The sequence below is a fragment of the Choloepus didactylus genome, chromosome 4 (genome assembly GCF_015220235.1).
Source record: "Choloepus didactylus isolate mChoDid1 chromosome 4, mChoDid1.pri, whole genome shotgun sequence".
Taxonomy (NCBI): domain Eukaryota; kingdom Metazoa; phylum Chordata; class Mammalia; order Pilosa; family Megalonychidae; genus Choloepus; species Choloepus didactylus.
In genome coordinates this window covers 13608357-13630459 of record NC_051310.1, presented here as the reverse complement: position 1 = coordinate 13630459, position 22103 = coordinate 13608357, and the positions used below count along the sequence as shown (strand labels likewise).

At 50.9% G+C, this 22103-nt stretch overlaps 1 pseudogene; it reads right to left on the bottom strand.

Moving 5' to 3' along the window:
• Window positions 1-1491: 1491 nt before the first annotated feature.
• Window positions 1492-21866, bottom strand: LOC119532564 (annotated as a pseudogene).
• Window positions 21867-22103: the final 237 nt, after the last annotated feature.

Here is a 22103-nt window from a genome sequence, read left to right as displayed (position 1 = left end):
CTTACGGTTGCTCTAGGAGTCACCCCCAGGGCTCAGCGGGGTGGGGGCTACTTCTGAGTAACCACAAGTTTTGACCAATTAGCCTCTGCAGCCAGCCTCACCCAACAGCTAAACACCAAAGCTTTCTTTGAAATGGGCCCTTTCTTTGGTGGAGCTTTGAGGATGAGAGAAATAATAGGTTTTCCGTAGAGGGTATAAAGAAACATGCTCAGAGAGGTCAGGTAACTTGTTCAAGGACACAGAGCTAATCTGAAGCACAGCTAGGATTTGAATCCAGATCTTAGTCTCTAGCTCCAAAGTCAGTGCTCTGTCTCCTAAGCTCTTGATTAAACCAGCATAGCCACCTATGATAACAGTAAATTTTCACTGAGAAGGTGGTTCTCTTACTTGCGAGGGAGTCAGCCTGTTGGGAATGACATTGAACTGGCTCTGGAAGTGGGGCAGGATCTAGGCTCTAGGCAAATAGAAAGAGGGAGAGGAATCCTTTTCCTCAAGGGGTATGGTGTTCAGGGGTGGGGGGCAATAGGGAGCCACTGAAGGTTTTGGAGCAGGGGAGAGGCAGGTTCAGAGGTGTGCTTCAGGAATCTGAATCTGGAAGCCCTATTACTTCTTTTCCAAGCCTGAAACATATGGGATTTAGGTTAGAAATGAAAACATGCTTCTTGATTGGAGATCAGGACATCTGCCTGCCTGAAACCAGGGCACACATCAGGATGATCAAGGGGCAGCCGGGCCCTCTCCACCCTCACACACACACAGACACACTCACAGAGACACATACACACTTGCACAAAGACACACACATGCACACAGATACACACCGAGACACACACACACAAACAAGACGTGCACATGTGCCTCACCTGGCCTTTGCTGCCTGGTAGTAACCTTTACCTATTTTTCTTTCGAGGTGTTGGTTTTTATTTATTTATTTATTTATTTTAATTTGTAGAACTGTTTTGGGGAAATAATTTCAAACTTAAAGTAACATTGCAATAATAGTATGAATTCCATGACCCTTACCCGGATTCACTAATGTTTAGCCTTTTGCACATGTTCTGCAGTTCTCTTCTGGAGTGAGACTGCACTGCTCACCCACATCAGGTTTCAAAGGCCAGACCCTCTGGTGGGATCTCAGAACCTTCAACGCCCCCAGGGAACCTTGAGAGGAAACAGACTGAGCTCCAAGGTCTCGTGTCCCAATGGGCTGCCTGGGATCCGGTCCCAGGCAGTCGCGTTCTGAATCCTGGCTCTTTCCCACACAGCTCCCTCCACCGCGCTGACCTCTCGACCCCCCGTCATATCCGAGATGAAGCCTCCATCAGCTCTTGTCGGGGAAGAGGGGCAGGATTGTTGGCACTAGTTGTTGCTTCTCCCGGGGAACCACGTCTGGTGGTTTCCAAATAATCCACGATGATTGTAGAACATCCGACTCCTCATTTCCTCCCCTTCAGCCACACATGCCAGCAGAGCTGCAATGACAGTTGTTTATTACAAGATGTTTAAAAGGTACAGACAACTCTGGTGGGATGAGGAGAACTGGAGAGGACTGGGGGACGTGTCCCTCTCCCCAGACATTTCCGTGGAGTCCCTGGTGCCCAAAGCCGGATGGGGCTCTTGCAGCAGGGCGGCCTCCACGTAGGCTGGGTGGGCGGCCTCGCTTAGGAAAAGGGTGCTCCCCGCGAAGCTGTCAAAGATCACGGCAAGGAAGGGGTGGTTGAAGCTGGTGCTGCCAGGCGGGGCCCCCGGCCTTGGGGCTCCCCCAGTGGTGGTGTTTGGCATCACACCCTTCTCATCGAGGCTCAGCACGGCCTTACGGACCACCTGTTAGGAATGGACCAAAGACAGATGGGTGAGCGCCTACTGTGCGCTAAGAGCACCACCCGCCTCGTTGCTAGGACTGCTCCCACCCTTCACCTCATGGGTGGTGAAGCTGAGGCTCCCGGCTCCTCGTCTGAGCGGCAGCCCCGGGACCAGAGCCCAGGTCCCTGCACCTCCAGCCACACCCATGGTGGAGCCCGTGACACGGGGATTAAGGGTCCTGAGGGATGAGCTGGGCTTCCAAGTGCACACTGGGCTCTCCTTCCTGGATCCTGGGCTGGCCGAGGGAGAGGAGTCTCTTTCTCAAGACCCCACCTCTCCTCCTGTCTCCTAAATAAATACTAGGGCTCAATTTTGCAAAAAGCTTATACTCACCCTACATGGAAAATCCCAAACAGACCCTACAGTGTAATCTCTGACAGTTGAGACGCCACTCTTTGTGTTCAGAATGAGAAAGAATCTGAAATCAGTAAAATGCTTTACTAACTTTTGTCGGAAGTCTCAGATGATGGCCTGGCTGATAGCGACAGCTGACAACACCCTATGGAGAGAGGACTCTCGGTGACTCTACTTTATGGCAACGATGCGAGGCTCGGAGGAGTGACATAAAAAGGCACACACAGCCAGGAAGAAGCTGAGTGGGACTGGAACCCCTGCAGCGTGCCTTAGGAACGTGTGCTTTTGAGTCAAACGTCAGTTCGTCACCTGCTCGCCTTGTGGCCGGGGACAAGCTGTTTCCTCTCCCTGAGCTGGAGATTCCTCCCCCGTGAAATTGGGACGCTACCTACCTTATAAGAAGGCAGCTGCGCTGACTCCATCCCCTCCAACCACAGGCATGTTTCTGAGCCATCCTGTGTGCTGGGCCTGGCAATGGGTCCTTGGGCTGGAGGAAGGGGCTGCTGCCCCCACAGTCATGTCCCACTCGCTCCACAGGACAGTGGGATCTGTAAGGGCAGGGGCCATGCTGGGCAATGGAGGCCCACCCCACATCTCGCACAGTTTGGGTACGTAGTAGGTGTTCAGTAAACACTTTCTGAATGAATGAATGAATAACAGAATATGAAACTGAAGGATAAAGATAATGGCAATGATTAGGCATAAGGCGCAGTGTGACCTTGGTTAGAAACTTCCCCTTTCTCTCTTTTCTGAGGCTTCTCACAGTCTCACCGTGACAGCTTCATTCCCACGGTGCCCCTCTGTGTGGTCAGATGGACAGATGCCCGGGGGGTACCCTTTCCTCTCTCTGCCTCCTACGGGACCTTGGGGTTGCCACGCTTTCTTATCGAGCCTCCGTTCTCCCCACTATAAAATGGGGTCCAGAAGCCATTCATGAATTGCTTATTATTATTATTAATTGTGTTGTGAAGAAAAAATAAAAAGGATGGACTCCTAAGACACTCACCTTTGACCCCATCAGTGGGCCTCTTCTGTGATGCCTGAGAAGTTCGGTTGGTGAGCAAATCTGCAAGCCCCAGGTCCCCCACGATCAAGGTCATAGCCTCTGGAGATGGAGACCTTTCGGGTGGGCAGGTCCAGCTGGCTGTTCAGGGGAGGAGGAGAAGGTTAGGGGTTCTCCAGGCTGGGCCCTGCAGCCGGAGGGCAGCCCCTCCGCTCCCAGGCAGGCTCCCATTTTCCCATGCAGTCCCTCCAGCTCCTGCCCCCAAGCCTGGCCTGCTCTTTGGGGACAGGGGAGGGGACAGGACCTGCCTCCATCACACAGGCTGCTCCTCTTTGGGCCCCTGCATTGCAGATTCTTTTCTTCTCGGCTCTCCTTTGGGCCCATTCCCCTTGCGATACCACTAGGTCAAACTGCTGTTCAAAATGTTCCAGCTGAGTAAGGACTGCTGGACGTTTAATAGCGTGGCCCCTAAAGAAGTCATTGTGGCCCCTCAAGTACCCCCTACTAGCAGCTGTGCTGAAGCAGAGGAGGGGAAGGTGCACCGGGCTGGGACCAGAGGGTCCCACTGCCGTGTGGCTTTAGCCAAGTCCCAGCCCCTCTCCGGGGTCCAGTGATGATTTGGCTGTTTCTGCTGGAGAGGGCTTTCTAGAAAGGTGAGGGGAGTCATGTGGTGGGGATGGGGGTGGGGGAGAGACACAGCAGGGAGTGGGCATCAGCACTTTCCAACCCATCAGGGTGCCTTGGTTTTGGTAAAAGAATTCTTCTGGCTCAGGCCAGAGGGAGGAAGCCAGAGAAAGGACCCCAGCTCTCCAGCAGTGGGAGGGGAGGCCAGCCTTCCCCTCATTTAGTAAAAACTGCCCTGGGGACGGCTTGGGGGCTCGCAGCCAGCCACAGGGAGTTTCTTTTTTTTTTTTTAATTAAATTCAGTTTTATTGAGATATACCCACACACCACACAATCAATCATCCATGGTGCACATTCAGCTGTTCACAGTACCACCACACAACTGTGCATTCCTCACCCCAATCAATCTCTGAACACCTTACCCACACCAGAAAGAATCAGAATAAAAATAAAAAAGAAAAGTAAAAAAGAACACCCAAATCATCCCCCCCCCCCCCCCCCCCCCCGCTTCTTCACTTAGGTTTTGTCCCCACCTTTCCACCCATCCATCCACACACTGGACAAGGGGAGTGCAACCAACAAGGCCACCACAACCACACTGCCACCCCCTGCAAGCCACGTTGTTATACAATTGTCCTCAAGAGTCAAGGCTGCTGGGCTGGAGTTTGGTAGTTTCAGGTATTTACTTCTAGCTATTCCAATACACTAAAATCTAAAACATGTGATTTATATAGTGCATAAGAACGTCCACCAGAGTGACCTCTCGACTCCACTTGAAATCTCTCAGTCACTGAAAGTATTTCATTTCATTTTGCATCCCCCTTTTGGTCAAGAAGATGTTCTTGATCCCATGATGCCGGGTCCAGATTCATCCCTGGGAGTCATATCTCGCATGGCCAGGGAGATTTACACCCCTGGGAGTCAGGTCCCACACAGGGGGAAGGGCAGGTGAGTTCACCTGCCGAGTTGGCTTAGCTAGAGAGAGGGGGCCGCATCTGAGCAACAAAGAGGCACTCAGGGGGAGACTCTTAGGCACAATTATAAGCAGGTTTAGCCTCTCCTTTGCAGTAACAAATTTCACAGGGGCAAGTCCCAAGACAGAGGGCTCGGCCTACCAAGCTGTCAGTCCTCAATGTTTGTGGGAACATCAGCAACAATCCAGGTGAGGAAGCCCAACACTTCCACACTTTTCTGCAGCTCCCCAGGGGGGCCCTGCATATACATTTTTAATTCTCTGCCCAAATCACCCTGGGATGTGTTGCTATTTCACTCTAACCTATACAGACCCACCACACCCCACTTCCTATTCAAAGCTCCATGCAATTGTGGTGTTTTGAACAGACTGTAGAAGTTATTTTGTTTAGAAAATACAGATCCTACATCAAATACACTTCTCTTCCCCTGGTCTCACACGGAAACTGAGGCTCCAATACACACTCAGTTTCAGCCTTCACCCTTTGGCCTGATCTGCCCCAGTCCCAACCAGATCTGCTTCATTTCTAATTGAAGTCCGGGCTCCCTCTCAGCTTTTTTTTTTTTTTTTTTTTGACAGTTGCTGTTTTCGTTAATACTGACATTCATATCTGCCGAGCTCTTGCTCTGAGCTCCAGGCATCACAAAGATACTCAATGTTCCAGAGATCAACAGGTCACACACAAAGGGATCAGCATCTCAGAGTCTGGAGACAGCCACCACAATTCAGGAATAGATTTGACTTCTGCAAGAGACCAAATTCAGGGACCACCACAATAATCGTTTCCCTGTTAGGCTGTGCTCTAAGATTCAATTCTGAGTCTACACACTGCAGTCAGTCCACACCAGTGAGGCACTATAGTGCCCGCCATTGTTTCTGTCGTACTTCACTCAAAATGCTGTCCACAGGATCCACCCACCTCACTGCAAGCCCCACAGCCTCAGTCCCTCTCGTAGTTGCTCAGTATTCCATTGTGTGCACACACCACAGTCCACCACTCCGCTCCTCAGTGTACCCCCAGGCCACCTCCACCCACTGCAAATCATGAACACTGCCGCCACAAACACCAGCGTGCAAATGTCCATTCACATCCCCGCTCCCAGATCCTCCAAGTACACACTCCATAATGAGGCTGCAGGACCCCATGGCCCCCACATGCCTAGCTTCCTGTGGAACCACCACACCGACCCCCAGAAAGGCCACACCACTCTGCCTCCACATCAACAATAAACAGGCACAGCCTTCTCTCCCTCCACAACCCCCCCAGCACCTTACCCCTATTTATATTTTTTCCTACAATTTTGTAGAGATATATTCACATTACCATACAATTATCCACAGTGTATAGTCAGATGTTCACAGTATTATCATATAGTTGTACATTTATCACCACAGACAGCACTTGAACATACTGATTACTCTGAAAAAGTTTTTTTTTTTTTTTTTGGCAAATAATAAAAAAGATAATAAAAATAAAATACCATACAATACAATATAGTAGTAAGGACAGAAAACAACACCACTACCAAGAATCCCATATCCCTCCCCCACATCCTCCTCTCATACACACCCAACTTTGGCATATCACCCCTGCAACACTCAATGGAAACACCCTCACAACACCACTGCCAACCACAGACTCCAGTTTGTCCCGATTACACTTATTCCCAAACACCACCCCCTCTCCAACACTCCCCATGGTTGACAGTCATTTGTTCTCCCACATGTGAAAACATTCTCATATTTGCATATTTAGTAACAGTCATTGGCCACTCCAGTTTTTCTAAGTAATACAGTCCCAGTCTTTATCATATATCTTTACCTCTGGTGTCATACATCCTCCTATCGCACCTCTTTCAGCTTTACTCATGGACATCTTTGTTCAGTATACTTACAATATTGTGCTACCATCACACAGTATTACGCTATCTATTTCTGGATCTATACAAACAATCCTGCTGAACATTCTGTAGTCCTTCAGCATCAAATGCCCAATCTCTACCCTCTTTCTATCTCCTGGTAGCCTGTGTTATCAGCTTTTAACTTCAAAGTTTGCTCATTAATGTTAGTTTATATTAATGAGACCATACAGTATTTGTCCTTTTGTTTCTGGCTAACTTCACGCAACATAATGTCCTCAGGGTTCATCCATGTTGTTATATGTTCCATGTCTTTGTTCTGTCTTACAGCTGCATAACATTCCATCATGTGTATATACCACAGTTTGTTTATCCACTCTTCTGTTGATGGACATTGGGGCTGCTTCCATCTCTTGGCAATCATGAATAATGTGGCAATAAACATCAGTTTACAAATGTCCGTTTGTGTCTTAACTTTCAGTTCCTCTGAGTGTATACCTAGCAATGGAATAGCTGGGTCATATGGCAAATCTATACTTAGCTTTCTGAGGAACATCCATACTGTCTTCCAGAGTGGTTGCACCATTCTACATTCCCACCAACAATGAATAAGTGTGCCTCTTTCTCCACATCCTCTCCAGCACTTGTCATTTTCTGTTTTTTGGATAATGGCCATTCTGGTAGGTGTGAGATGATATCTCATTGTGGTTTTGATTTGCATTTCCCTAATAGCCAGTGAAGTTGAGCATTTTTTCATATGTTTTTGAGACATTTGTATTTCCTCTTCAGAAAAGTGTCTGTCCATGTCTTCTGCCCATTTTTTAATTGGGTGGTTTGCCTTTCTGTTGTTGAGTTGTAGGATTGCTTTATATATTGGGGATATTAAACCCTTATCTGATATGTGGTTTCCAAATATTTTCTCCCATTGTGTAGGCTGCCTTTTTACTGTTCTAACAAAGTCCTCTGATATACAAAAGTGATTTTGAGGAGATCCCATTTGTCTCTGTTCTTTGGTTGCTTGTGTTTTGGGCATAGTGAGTTTTAAGATGTACTATTCAGAGGACACAAGTAAGGATTTGAGGAGAAAGCAAAGATGAATGGAACATGTGACTTCTTCTAGATGTAGAAACAGTACCAAAAATAAGGAAGGGAGATGGACCCAACTCCTGGTACATGTGCTTTGCCTTCTTCTTCTCAGCTAATCTGCACACACAGCTAAAACCTGACCAAGTTGGAGTCAATAGGTTCAGTTTCCAGATTTGGAGATGGAAACCCAGAGAGGCTGAGGAGTTTTCCCAAAGACACACAACAGGGAAGCAGCAGAATTCTGATGACATCAGAGCTAGACACCTTGAAGCCCCGGCTCTCTCCACTGGCCCCATCGCCTCAGCGTCAGAGAGCTGCCAGCAAGCGCAGCGGGGATATGGGCAAAGAATAAAGGGGACAGAGAAGGAGGCTCGAGGGGTGGGAGGGCGCCTGTCCTGTGGGAGGTGTTTACACTGGACCTTGAAGGATGACGAGGCTCTGAGCATCACCAGTGGAGGGTGACGCAGGGGTGGGGTGATGTGGGAGAGGCAAGTCACAAGGTGGAGACTTGTCTTCCAGGAGGAGGGGGAGGGCTTGTCTTCCAGGGCGAGGCGGAATCGTTTGAATGGAGTAGAGAATTATGCTTGAGTATTAGGGATAAAGCAACAACATTTCACCCTGGGTGTTTATTTCTTAAAAAATCTTTCTGAAACACAGAGCTGACCACACACTCTCCCCTACAGGAGAAAGAACCGACTCTGAGGCACTTTTGTGTCCACTCACAGAACTGGATTAATTCCTTCAGAAGTACAAAGCACTGTGTAGATCTGTGTAATTCAAATAAGAAAGCAATTTGAAACCATAAAACACGAAACTTAAAGCTTCTTTCTAGATTTTCTGTTTGCACAATTCTTGGATTACAGACAAAGCTCATCCAAGCTGGTTCGTCTCACTCGCTGCTGCTGCCCCTGCTCTGCTAGTGCCCTGTGTTGCCTTCTGGCTACACAGCACGACTTTGTGGATGCCAGTCCCTCTCCCAGCCACACCGCTGGGGCAGCTTCCCACTGGTTGCGCTTCCAGTCTGCTCTGTGGCCCCTTCCCCAGGCCCCCCGGGGCAGAGTCAGCTTTCCCACCCTCTGCCAGCATTTTACACACACTCTCTCTCTCTTTCTCTCCCCCTCCCCCAGAACTTATATCGTTGTACTACTATTAATTCCACTAGAATCTGTTTTCTACTCTAGGGTGTATGTCTTTGAGTCTATGCTTTTGTTTTTCTCACCATTCTATCCTTTGTGTTTAACCTAGTGCATGGTTCAGAACAGGTGCTTCTATTTACGATTATTAATGGAATAACTGACTGACCGAATGGATGGATGGATGAATGAAATGCCACCTGCCCCGGTAGGCTTCCTGGTCTACTCCAAATGCAAATGCCCTCTCCCTCCTCTGCACCCCCTCCGTCCTCTGAGTCTGCATCACCCCACCTGCCACCAGGTTCCCCGCTGGTTGGCATTATTCTGCTTGCTTGTGCACAGAATAACAAGCCAAGACCTTGGTTTCCTCCCTCCTCCATGGTGAGAGGTGGGGCTGGGCAATAATTTTAATTGCCCTCAAGCCAGACATGTCTGGGGAAAAAGAAGTTCATTCATTCATTCATTCATTCATTGTTCGCTCACACTGTCGACCAACTTCGAGTGCCCGCTATGCACCAGCCCCTGTGCTGGGGCTGGGCGTAGAGACGGAGGGCACCCATTGGCTGATTCCAAGGTGCCTTCTGGCCCAGCCTCCAGCATAGGCTCAAGGCTGTTTCCTTGCTCATTCATTACCTACATATGGCCTCGCTTTCCAACTTTCTGGTTGGTTGACTGATTGAAGAAGAGCTAGATCCTCTGTGTGACTTACGAACTGTTCACAGGCTTCCCATTGGTTCCAGGATGGGTGCAGAGATCATTTTTATTATATTTTTCATGAGCTGGGTGAGCTCAGTTTAAGAAAACAATGCAAAAAATATCTAACACAGAGGGAGGTTGTTCATCTCATGGGGAAAAGGGACCTCACTCTGTGGAAAGCCCCAAAGTATCTCAGTGTTGAATGACAGATAAATAAATAAGTGTAACCTCCAGGTTAGAGAACCCCAGGGTCTTTGGGGACCCACAGGCAGAAGACAAATGAACCCAGGAAGGTGAGTCTGTGGGAAGAGGGATGTCCAGGTGCCCCCTTTGCCACCTGCTCCACTTGATGGGTCCCTGTCTGCTGCAGCTGTCTGCACGCTGGCCGAGGGTTTACCTGCTGACGAGAGACTGTGACCACCTGTGAATGGTGTCCCGGCTGAGTGCAGTGATGACCGCGTCCACCTCACCCTTGCTGGGAAGGATGAAGATGACGTTCCTGTTGCCCACGTAGCCCAGCTGCACCAGCCGCAGGGTGGCACCGGGTGGTTCAGGTACTTGATGGTGCTGGGCTGGAACGTCACGGGCACCTTCACCAAGGTTGTCTCAGTGACGTAGAAACCCCCTCCCTGGTGCTGCGGGGTCAAAGGGGTGTGCCCAGGTGCCGGGGAGGAGGGGGGAGAGGGAAAGCAGGAGATGGGCGTGGGAGAGCAGGGTGCCAGGCCTGGGGGGCCTTGGGGGGCAGCAGAAGCATGTGTAACCACCAACCAAGTTACCTGGAAGCCCTCCCTCATGCCCCCCCATTAGGACTGCACTTCCTGGTAAAATGCCAACATTCCCGGAGGTTTAAGCCTGCTCCGTCCTCCACCTCTCGAAAGGGACATGAGGATAAGTTCCATTTCCAGGATTGGCTTCTGGAAATGGAAGGGGATAAGAGAGCTCTGGTCCTTGAGCTAGGGGTAGGAATTCACTGAAACCAATGTGGCCTCATCCTCCCCCTGGCCTGGAAGGGTCCTAGATTTGAGGGTGCTGGACATGGTACTGGATTTCAGGCTGAGAAATCCAGGTCTATGAGAGGTTTGGGGATACAAACCATACATTCCATCCCCACCCCTTGACATCCCAGCCACAGAAGCCCAGATAGGCACCTGGCTGGCCCCGCTGATTGTACGTAGGAAGACGTGTTCCCACTTCCCTGCGGGAGGCCCCTGACCTCACTGCTTGGCCCCCCTGTTATAGACCATATTTCCTTGGTGTAAAAAGACCTTGTCACAGTCACCTACTCCCACCCCCCTAGGTGGACCCTGAATCCCCTCTGCCATGTTCCCTGAGGTCATCACCCAGCCTATTTGGTCACCTCATGATGACGGGAAACTCACCACCTTCACAGAAGGGACTTTGCATTACTGGTCAGCTCTGATGGGAAGGAAATGGTGCCTTTTACTGAGCTGAAGCCTGCCTGGTTGGACTACTCACCCACTGAGTCCATGCTGTCCTTTGCGGTTATTCCAGACAACTGGAACCCTCGTAAACTGAAAGACATGGGTTGAGTCTCGTGGGGCCTCATGTGCTCCAGGGTAGGGCTCTCCAGTTCTGGGATGACGGAGTGCCCTGAGTCCAGTGGGCCCAGGTGTCCGGCTGCCTTTGACCTCAAGCTCTGGGAGCCCTTGTGAGGCCACCAGTTCCCAGCTGAGGCTGCCTATAGGTGAGCTGTCTCCAGGCAGACCCTTCTCCATCCCACTGCCTGTGGCTCAGGATCTACGGGTGCTGTGGGCAAAACTCTCAGTTCTGAGCCAAGCTCATGCCCCCAGGAATGGCTGCTGATGAGACAACGGGGAGAGGCTGGAGGTCGTGGGGAAAGAGACATGGACATGGGGCCTGGAGACCCAAGAGTCCATGCCTGGCCCAGCTCAAAGCCTCTCTCTGCCCTTGGTGTCTGCAGAAACTGATGGGTATAAATCTGCAGTCTGTCTGTCTCCCACCTAGTGAGATGTTTTAAGGTTCTCAAGCCATCCTCCCAAGGAAGTCTGGGGTCCTCAGAGCTGGAGAAGCTGGTATTTTCTGACTAGAAGCAAGTGATGGCTAATTGTCCAACAACTCACATTTGAAAAAATAAGATCATGGATTTTTTTTTTCAGTGCTAAGCTTTTCATCCTTAACATTTTGCTGCTTGATTTTCACAGAGATTTTTTTTCCAGCAAGCTTAAAGCATATCTAGTTTGGCACAAAACAAAACACAGAATAAGAGCAAACCCCTACTTTAAGAGACTTCTTCTTGAAAATTCTCATGGGAGAGAAACTAATGATGGTATGGGGAAAATCTGAGAGAGCAAGTATGATTTACTTGCAAAAGCCTTTATTTTTAATGTCCTTTAAAAAGAACTGTCAAGACCATCTCCTAAATAAGGAACATGCCAGGGACAGTTTACATGTCCTAAATTTAGGAATAATTGCTACACCCCTCTTAATTTCTGTTTGCCATCCTGACTTGCTGGCAACATTTCAGGGCATCTGCCACCACTTAACCAGGAGCTTGCAGATTTGTTCTGCTTTATTGTGGAAAATTTGTGTACACCCAGGCATTCCACCTCCCTCAATGCCGGGTCCTGGAATCAGCTGTTCAAAGCCTCTCTGATTGTATATCCGGGAGCTGTGGTTTCCCATCAACCCTGCCCACTCTGGTCCTGGGAATGCTGAGAACCCGTAATACAGAAGCCTTTGCAGAATAACAGCCCGTGGGCACCCAGCCGTTACCAGAACCCACAGGTGCTCAGGCACAGGAGGGCTGGACCTGGGCTGGGCTCACTGTGCCTTCCTCCCAGCCCTCTGGATAACCGTTTATTGAGCTCCTCCCATGTGCCAAGCCCTGTGCAAAGGCCCTGGGGCTCCTAAAGAGGAGAGGATGGGGTGCACAAGCGCACACAGCCCAGTGGGAGAGATAATCTGAGGACATTACTTTTGGGGTAGCTCCCAGAATTGTGTCTGGGCACATGCCCCCCACCACCATCAGGTAGAAGGATGCTGGCTTTGCCTGGTCAGCCTCTGACCTTCGTCACCCTTCCAGGAGGGCGGCCTCCGCTATGTGGGCTCCCAGATCCGTGCCTGAGCCTGGTCAGAAAAAGGCCAGGGGCAGGGGGAGGAGAAGGATGTGAGGAAGTGCCAAGTCACCCACTTTACATAATAAAGAGGGAAGTGAGGACAGTTGGCCAGTGAGGGGCCCTGAGAGCCAGGAAAATAGACGCATTGGCAAATGGATTTCCAGCGTCAGGAATTATGAGTTGGGTGGTCTTTAATGTTGTTGAGGGACACACATTAAAAATCCTTATTACTTTTTTTTTTTTTTTGACTGTTTCACCTGTGCTTTTCTGAATGTGAACCGCTTGGGTCCAGGGTTAGACATTATAACAAGCTGATGGTTGAAACAAGGCATGGACAGACTGCAGAGGATGCATGTGAGAAGCAAAGGTTTGCCTGAAGGAATCTGGGAAGGCTTCATGGAGGAGGTGATTTTAGGGCTAAGATTTGAAGGCTGGGAAGAAGTTTTAGGCAATGAGACATGTTGAAGGAGAGGACAGAGGGGGCAGTGAATGGTCCCTCATAGATGTCCTCATCCTAATCCCCTGAATCTGTGAATAGGTTATATTCTGTGGAAAAGGGATTAAGGAAGCACATGGAATTAGGGTTGCTGATCAGCTGACCTTGAGATGGGGAGATTATTTTGGATTATCCAGGTCAGCCCAAGGTAATCACCATGAAGAGGGAGGCAGGCGAGTCAGAGAAGGAGATGAGCCAGTGGGAGCTGAGACCAGGGTAGTGTGCGATTGGTAATGTGTGATGAGGCCAGGAGCCAAGGAGAGCAGGTGCCCCTAGAAGCAGGGAAAGGGCTTCTCCCTGGGGCCTCTAGAAGGAACACACTCTGCCAACACCTTGATTTTAGCCCAGTGAAACTGATTTTAGACTTCTGACCTCCTGAACTGTTAAGAGAACAAATTTGTGTTGTTTTAAGCCACCAGATTTGTGGTGCTTTGCCAGCAGCCACAGGAAACTAACACAGGCTTGAAATTGAGAAAGTCAGGCTCATAGGGCTGAGCCTGATACAGCTCTGTGTGTATGTGTGTGTGTGTATGTGTGTGTGTGTGTGTGTGTGTGTGTGTATCTGCCTGTCTGCTGTGTGTTGAGAGCTTGAGGGAGGGAAAATGGTGAGAGATGAGGCTGGAAAGGAGCAAATGGCTCTAAGGCAGGGTTCACCAACCTTTGCACAACAGACGTTTCGGGGCAGATATCATTGTGGGGGGCAGCCCCGTGCACTGTAGGGTGCTTAGCAGCATCCCTGACTTCTGCCCCCAGACGTTGCCAAATGTCCCCCAGGGGGCAAAACCACCTTTGAGAACCACTGCTCTAGGCTAAGGAGTTTAGATTTTGTTCCCAAGGATAATGTGTCCCTAAATTGCTGCCTGTAAAAATTATCTTGGGTGGGGGGCTTGTTAAAAACACAAATTTCAGGAATTTTCTGCCGAGTTTTTGCTTCAGTAGATCTGGCACGGGCTCTGGAATCTATAATTTTAACAGGTCTCCCTGATTATTTTTATGAACAGGCATTTTTGATAAACCCTGTTCCAAATTGGTGGTGAGGGACTGGCCAAAGCGAGACCTGAGCAGCGCTGGTGCAGATGTGCTCTGGTAGAGCCTAGGGGACAGCTTTGGGGCTGGCAGGGGAGTCCCTGGGGCAGGGGCTGCTCGGTCTTGTTCTCTGCTGGATTTCCAGCCCCTGGCCCAGGGCCTGACTCGCTGTTGTGAGCTGCTCACGGTTATATGGACTTGCCTTGAGTAACCTGCAAGAACATGGACAAGTCACTCAGCTCTTCTGGGTGTCATTTTGATCTCTTGTAAAATGATACATTCCACCTTCCCAACGGGATTGTGGTGAAGATGGAAACAGAAGGGAATTGCTTTATAAAATCAAAGCTTTGCCCAAGAGTGTGCCCTGGACTTTGAGTCTGTTACTGTCCTTGGCAGTGGGAAATGGGGCCTGGTCAGAATGGGATGGGTAGAGGGTAACTTGAAGAAGATGTAGTTGACCAGGATGAGGAGGGCTGGGCTGTCCAACTTTGAGAGCAAGTCCACAATTTTCCCCTGTGTCTTGTTCTTGACATACTTGTTGATCTGTCTGCTGGCTTTGGCCAAGTCCTGGAAATCTGTAGCCAAAGGCCTCTGACTCACAGTGGCACTTGATGTCTGCTGAGAATGACTCCAGGAGCTCGAGGCTGTGGTCGAGGAACACGGCGTTGCCCATGCTCATTCCCAAGCTGGTGTCCAACTCCCCGAGGAGGTGGTGGAGGTTCTGGAAGTCCTGGTGGATCTTGGCCTCAGATGTCTCAGTGAAGTTGAAGCCCAGGCCCTGGAGAAGCTGGCTCTGTGTGAAGCCAGGGACAGTGAAGCCAAGGCCATGGAGATACTCACTGGGGAGATGACGATGTTCTGGCCAGGAGCCAAGGCCACCAGGTGCTGAGGCCACCAGATGCTGAAACATGGATCAAAAGGTGGAATCCACTAAATAAGGTTGAAATATGAGAACTCCCCTGGCACAATGTAAAGGAAGGGATACAAAGGGTTAGGGAGCTTGGAATGTTAGAGTGGAGCTATCATATAAGACCTGCTCACCCACCCCAGGAATGTCTGGAGGACACAGAGGATACACCTTACACCAGGACCATGAGGAATAAATTTGTGAGACAGCCCCAGCATCCCTAAAGAGCTCAGTGGTTGCTCTTCTCTGTAGGGTAGAAATTTCAGTGGGAATTGTTGCCAATGAACAGGGATCCTTAATGCAACAGAGATAATTGGATCCCAGGGTGGCATGGGCCAAGTGGTGGCACTCAACCACCAAACCCAAGGTGAGTATAGTTACTATAAAAGACAGCAGAGTCAAAGCAGTAATCAGAGTTGTCTGATCCTCAGAGACCTATGGTGTTGGCTAGCTGATCATGGTGTCCCAGGAGAGAAATAGAAATGGAAATTCTTACTTGATCCATATAAGTGGAAGAATTCTAGGTCAAGTGAACAAAAGTCTAACAAATCACCAAAACGGAGTCATAGCCCCTCAATCAATTCCCAGAATTGAGTTAATTTATAGACCAGAACCCCTTGAATGAAAGGCAGACCAAATCTCCTTGGAGAAGGATACTACTCACTGCCCAAAATATGTACTGTTAGGATTTTTCCTAGTCTTCCCCAAAGGGACTACAGCCATTTACCAGGGTGACTATGTTTTGGGGAAAAAGAAATGATCAGACTTTTCAGAGATTACTGAACGTTGTCTCTGAACTGACATTAATTCCAGGAGACCCAAAAACATCACTGCAATCCATCAGTCAGGGTAGGGGCTTGTGATGTCGGGTGATCAATGGAATTTTAGCTCCAGTCCATCTCACAGCACGTGCAGTGGGTCCCTGAATGCGGGATACTGATTACGTGCTTCAACCTGGCGGGCCTGGGCCGGGGGACCGGATCCACCCCTGGGGAGGGTAGTGGGTACGGGTGACAGCGCCCTCCACAGCCCCCCGGGCCTGAGAAGGTGAGGCCGGAGGCAGGCCCCAATTCCTCACCCAAAACCAACCGTTGGAGGAAGCTTGCCGGGTAAGACCGCCTCCCTCGTCTAACCACTCAACCCCTCCGTTACAATGCAACGTCCCCTACTGCCAGTGCGCATGCACCAATCATTGTGCAACACCCAACAACCAAAGACAACCTCCGCGCCCTCTCAGAACCAATCCAAGCCTTTAACCTCTACAGCTACCCCGCCCTCTAGACCGCCCGTTATAAGCTTGTACTCTCCCCTAATAAACTCTCTTGGTTTCTTCACCCTAAAAAGAAACGTGTCCCGCCTGTTCCTTTTTCGCCGCCCTCCATACTTTGCACGCCTCCGCCGGGGACCTGGCCAAGTCCCCCGCCTCGCCCTCGCCTCCGGGAAAGAGCCCCCGCCGCCGGTACCCTCCGAGCAATCCTGAGAGCCTAGGATTTAGCAACCGGCCGCCACCCCCCCCCCAGACGAATCAACTACGACCGCAACTGGCGCCCAACGTGGGGCAAGTCCTCTCCACGCAGCGGTCCAGTAAAACCACCCGCTCGCCCGGACGCCTCTCCAGCTCCCCTTCTCCTCGCCTGCAAAGTAAGGGCTGCCTCTCCCTCGCCGCCCCGCGGAGCCGCCTCTCCCTCGCGGCTCCACGTCCGGAGCCGCCTCTCCCTCGCCGCTCCGCGCCCGGGCCGCTCCTCCCTTCCCGAATTAACCCGGCTATTGCCCCCGACTACCTTTCGTCTTCTCTTTCTATGACCCCCCATTCCTCCTAACATTCTCCCTCTACCCCTTCATTACTTTGCTGTGGTCCTCTGTGTCTTTGTTTCTTTGTTTGGCGCGGTGTGCCTCTTTGCGACCGCCCCCCCCAAACTGCTCTCGCTACTAGAGGGTCCTGCTTTCTATTCTCGCCGTCTCCTTCGGCCTCGCGGCCACGGTTTACCTCATTTTCTTTACTCAATAATCAACCCCCCTTTTTCTTTTCTCCCTCCGCTATGGGTAATCGTCTATCTGCACGCCAAGCACCTCAAGTTCGCACTCTAGCGGGTCTCCTAGACACACATCGCTGTAAGGTGTCTGTCCGGCAGCTGCAAGTATACTGGGACCTCCTGCTGCCCTTTAACCCATGGCTCACCACTTGCCATCTTTGGGACCCTGTTACTTATAATCGCCTTATTGATCGGGTCACCAACGCCATGGAACATAAAAGCAAGCGCTTCCCTCCCGGCTTGCTCCCCACCTTAATAACCGTCCGCTCCTGCCTTCAAGGCTCCCTCCCCCCTGATCGAGGCCCCATTAAATCCAAGGAGGCCCTATCAACCCAGTCAACAGATTCAGACAGCGATACTAATGTAGACCACGATTTGGACACAGAATCCTTAGTCGAGCAGATTAACAACGCGCTCGAAGTCGCCCCCCAAAAACAAAGCAATACTAAGCCTCTCCAAAATGGCGAACTTCCTCCTTCTTCTTCCACTGAGGGGAGGAAGTGCTCTAGTGATGACGTCAGCCCTAAGCCGGGCCGGAAACCGCATGCGCCTTACCCCGCCCTTTCACAGGGCGGAGCTAGTCCGCCATCTTGTGTCTTAACCACGCCTACCGCGCCGCCATCTTGCGACGCTTGGGGCCTCCCACTTCCGCCTCCCCCTTCGGCGAGCTCCCCCTCGGAGCCACTGCCGGCAGCTGCCGCCGCCCCTCCCACCCTGCCGACTAACAACCCCTGGCTGCCTTTTACACCTCAAGGCAACCCTTGGGGCAACGCTGCCCCTGCCCCCACCCCTGTGCCAGGCCCTCTGCAAGCGCGTCCTCCTTTCTCTTGTGCTTTTCGCTGCTTTCCTCTTAACCTTACCCCCACACCGCAGAAACCGTACGACTGGTATCCCATTGACTCAAATACTATCAAGCAGCTTCGCAGGGCTGTCAAGGAAGACGGGTTAGGTAGCCCATACGCTTCCCAATTACTGCAGGATATCGCCATGGACTTTTGCCTCCCCCAAGACTGGGCCTCGCTTGCCCGTACCATCCTTAACCCCGGCCAGTTCGTTGATTGGCGTGCTCACTTCCAGGCAGAAGCAGCTAAGCAAAGCGAGCAAGACGCAGCCACTGGAGTCTATCATCACCCCGAAGCCTACTTAGGCACGGGAGCGTTTATAAATGCATCTGCTTATGTTAATGCACCTGCCACCTTTTGGCCTATCCTTCGGGGAATCGCCTTGCGAGCTTTTGCCAACTGCTCCACCTGTTGGCCTAATAAATTCACCAAGCTCTTCCAGGAGCCGAGTGAGCCTTTCGCCACCTTTGTCTCCAGAGTCGAAGAAACCTGCGCTCAAAAGTCCAGTACCAGCGACTCGCCACCTCTGACGCTCCCTACTCCGAGATGACAACCAACCCTCCGCGACCTCACCGCCACCGGTCAACCCGCCGACCGCGAGGCCCTTCTCGATTGCCTGAACATCGCACCAACCTCGAGCTCCAGCTTCTCTGAACCTCCGACTTTAAACCCCCCACCCTCGTCCATCCCGCAAGCAGCAAGGCCCCTGTCGAGCGCCCGGGCGCCACACCAACGCCGAGCTCCAGCCTCACTGAGCCACCGTCAACCCCTTTTCCCCTCCCCGGCCTCCCCCTTCCCTCATCCCTTAGCGGACCTCTCCGGTAAGCTTCTTCCTTTAATTAGAAAAGAAGGGGGAATTGCGGGATACTGATTACGTGCTTCAACCTGGCGGGCCTGGGCCGGGGGACCGGATCCACCCCTGGGGAGGGTAGTGGGTACGGGTGACAGCGCCCTCCACAGCCCCCCGGGCCTGAGAAGGTGAGGCCGGAGGCAGGCCCCAATTCCTCACCCAAAACCAACCGTTGGAGGAAGCTTGCCGGGTAAGACCGCCTCCCTCGTCTAACCACTCAACCCCTCCGTTACAATGCAACGTCCCCTACTGCCAGTGCGCATGCACCAATCATTGTGCAACACCCAACAACCAAAGACAACCTCCGCGCCCTCTCAGAACCAATCCAAGCCTTTAACCTCTACAGCTACCCCGCCCTCTAGACCGCCTGTTATAAGCTTGTACTCTCCCCTAATAAACTCTCTTGGTTTCTTCACCCTAAAAAGAAACGTGTCCCGCCTGTTCCTTTTTCGCCGCCCTCCATACTTTGCACGCCTCCGCCGGGGACCTGGCCAAGTCCCCCGCCTCGCCCTCGCCTCCGGGAAAGAGCCCCCGCCGCCGGTATCCTCCGAGCAGTCCTGAGAGCCTAGGATTTAGCAACCGGCCGCCACCCCCCCCCGAGAAGAGTTAACTGCGACCGCACCTGAACCCAACTAGCAGTTATTTCTCCAGTTCTGGAACTCATAATTGGTATAGACATACTTAGCAACTGGCGGAATTCAGTTCTACATTGATTCTCTGATCTGTGGAGCAAGGCCTATTATTGTAGGAAAGGCCAAGTGCAAGCCACTAGAACTGCCTCTACCTAGCAAAATAGTAAAACGAAAGTAATACCACATTCCAGGAGGAGCTGCAGAGATTAGTGCCATCATCAAGGACTTCAAGGATGCAGGGATGGTGAGTCTCACTAAATTCCCATTCAACGATCCTATTTGGCCTGTGTAGAAAATAGATGGGTCTTGGAGGATGACAGAGGATTATTGCAAACTTAGCCAGGTGGTGGCTCCAATTGCAGCTGCTGTTCCAGATATGGCTTCATTGCTTGAGCAAGTTAACACATCTCCTGGTACCTGGTATGCAGCTATTGAGCTAGCAAATGCTTTTTGCTCAATGCCTGTTAGTTAAGACCATGAGAAACAGCTTGCTTTTAGCTGGCAAGAACAGTAATATGCCTTCACTGTCCTCAGGGATATATCAACTCTCCAGTCCTAGGGAACTTGATTCCCTTTCCTTCCCAAAAGACATCATGCTGGTCCATTACATTAATAACATTATGCTGATTGGACCTAGTGAGCAAGAAGTAGAAGCTACTCTAGACTTATTGGTAAGACATTTACTTGTTAATGCATGGGAAATAAATCCAACAAAAATTCAGGGGCCTTCCACCTCAATGAAATTTCTAGGCATCTGGTGGTTGGCCATGGCGAGATATCCCTTCTAAGGTGAAGGATAAGTTGAATCAACAACCAAAAAAAAAAAAGGGGGGGGGGCACAATGCCTAGTTGGCCTCTTTGGATTTTGGAAGCAACATATTTCTCATTCAGGTGGGCTACTCTGGTCCATTTATCAAGTGACCCAAAAAGCTGCTAATCTTGAAAAGGGACTGGAACAAAAGAAGGCCCTGCCACAAGTCCAGGCTGCTGTGCAAGCTGCTCTGTCACTTGGGCCATATTATCCAGCAGATCCAATGATGCTGGAAGTTTTAGTGGCAAATAGAGATGCTATTTAGGCCTCTGGCAGGCTCCTATAGGAGAATCACAATGCAGACTCTTAGGATTTTGGAGCAAAGCTCTGCCATCCTTTGTAGATAACTATTGTCCTTCTGAAAAACACCACTGGGCTTCTGCAGAGACCGAACTGGGCATGGTCTGACCCACCAAGCCACAAAGTTGGGTGTGCACAGCAGCACTCCATCATCAAATTGAAGTGGGTTCATCATCTCTCCCAAAAATTAGCTCTCACCTCCTACCTGGTCTCCGTGCTCCCTCCAACCCTTTCTTCCCTCTGTAGGGAACATCGTTTTGAAATTTAAGCTTGTTGTCCATTCTCCTGCTGAATACTTACAGGGGCTCCCCATGGCCCACAAAGATTGAGCCTTGTTAATGTGGCCCAGGGGCTTCTCATGACTCAGACCCAGCTGACAGCCCTGACCCAGCCTCCAGTCTGATCCTTGAAGTCTCAACCATAGCAATGCTGGATGTCTGGGGTTTCCTCCCAGCACACACCATTCCTTCATCCCTCTGCTTGAGTCAGGGCAGGGCAGATCATTTCAGTTCCCCAGTATTTGCTGAGCCCAGCTCTGGCCCAGGCCTTGGGCTGGGAGCTGGGGACAAAGATGAACCTGCCCCAGTCCCACCCCATGTGGCTCCCAGGGCTAGGCCACCACTCTTGTCCTTTGGGAGTTGGGGCCCAGGTCACATCCTCCAGGAGGTCCCCTCCTCTGTGCTTTTCTCTGTCACTACCTTTATCACACTGTAATGGAATCTTTGCTGTAGCACAGTCACCTCCGCACCAGTCCATGCTCCTCTCCTGGGCAAGGACCTCTCCCAGCACACAGCCTGGAGCAGGGTGGGCTGGCCAGAAAGGCACTTCCTCTCCCTTTCCCTTTCTCCTTCCCTTTCTCCTTCCCTTCCTTCCACTATCTCTGAGAAGATTCTGTGCCTCATCCCTTCCCGTGTGACTCCTCCAAGAGGTAGAATGAAAAGCTACCTACTGTGAATACCAGTTGCAGCTGTTGTGTTTTGCTTGTTACCTCATTTAATCCTCAATTAATAGCTCACCCTGGGCCCATTTTACAGATGAGGAAATTAAGGCCCAGGGAGGTAGAGTAATCTGCCGGGCTGGGACTGTGGTTTCAGAGCCTGTGCCATACCCTACTGCCTTTCTCTTCAGAAAGCAAAACGAGAGTGAAAAGGCTCTTTGAAAAGTACCCAGCAAAGTAAAAATGCAGAGTATCACTTGTATGCAGAAGGCGCTTTGCACCGTGCACACCGGGCACTCTCCCAAGGCTTGTGTCCTCCAGCAGTGGCGCTGTCACGCCCCATCCGCGTGCTCTGACTCCCACTCTGGCTGTTGTCACTGTTTGGCTTCCGAGCATCAGTTCTGACAATGGATGAGAATGGCTCTTCACTGCAACCTCAGTGTCAGCTGAGCCGAGAGGAACTCAAAACCTCTGTGCGCAACCCACAGGCTCTGGGAAATTATCTCCAGTGTTGCTTAACAGCTTAACACCTCTGCTTTCTGCCCTAAGGCTCAATGTCACTCTTTTTTTCTTTTAAACC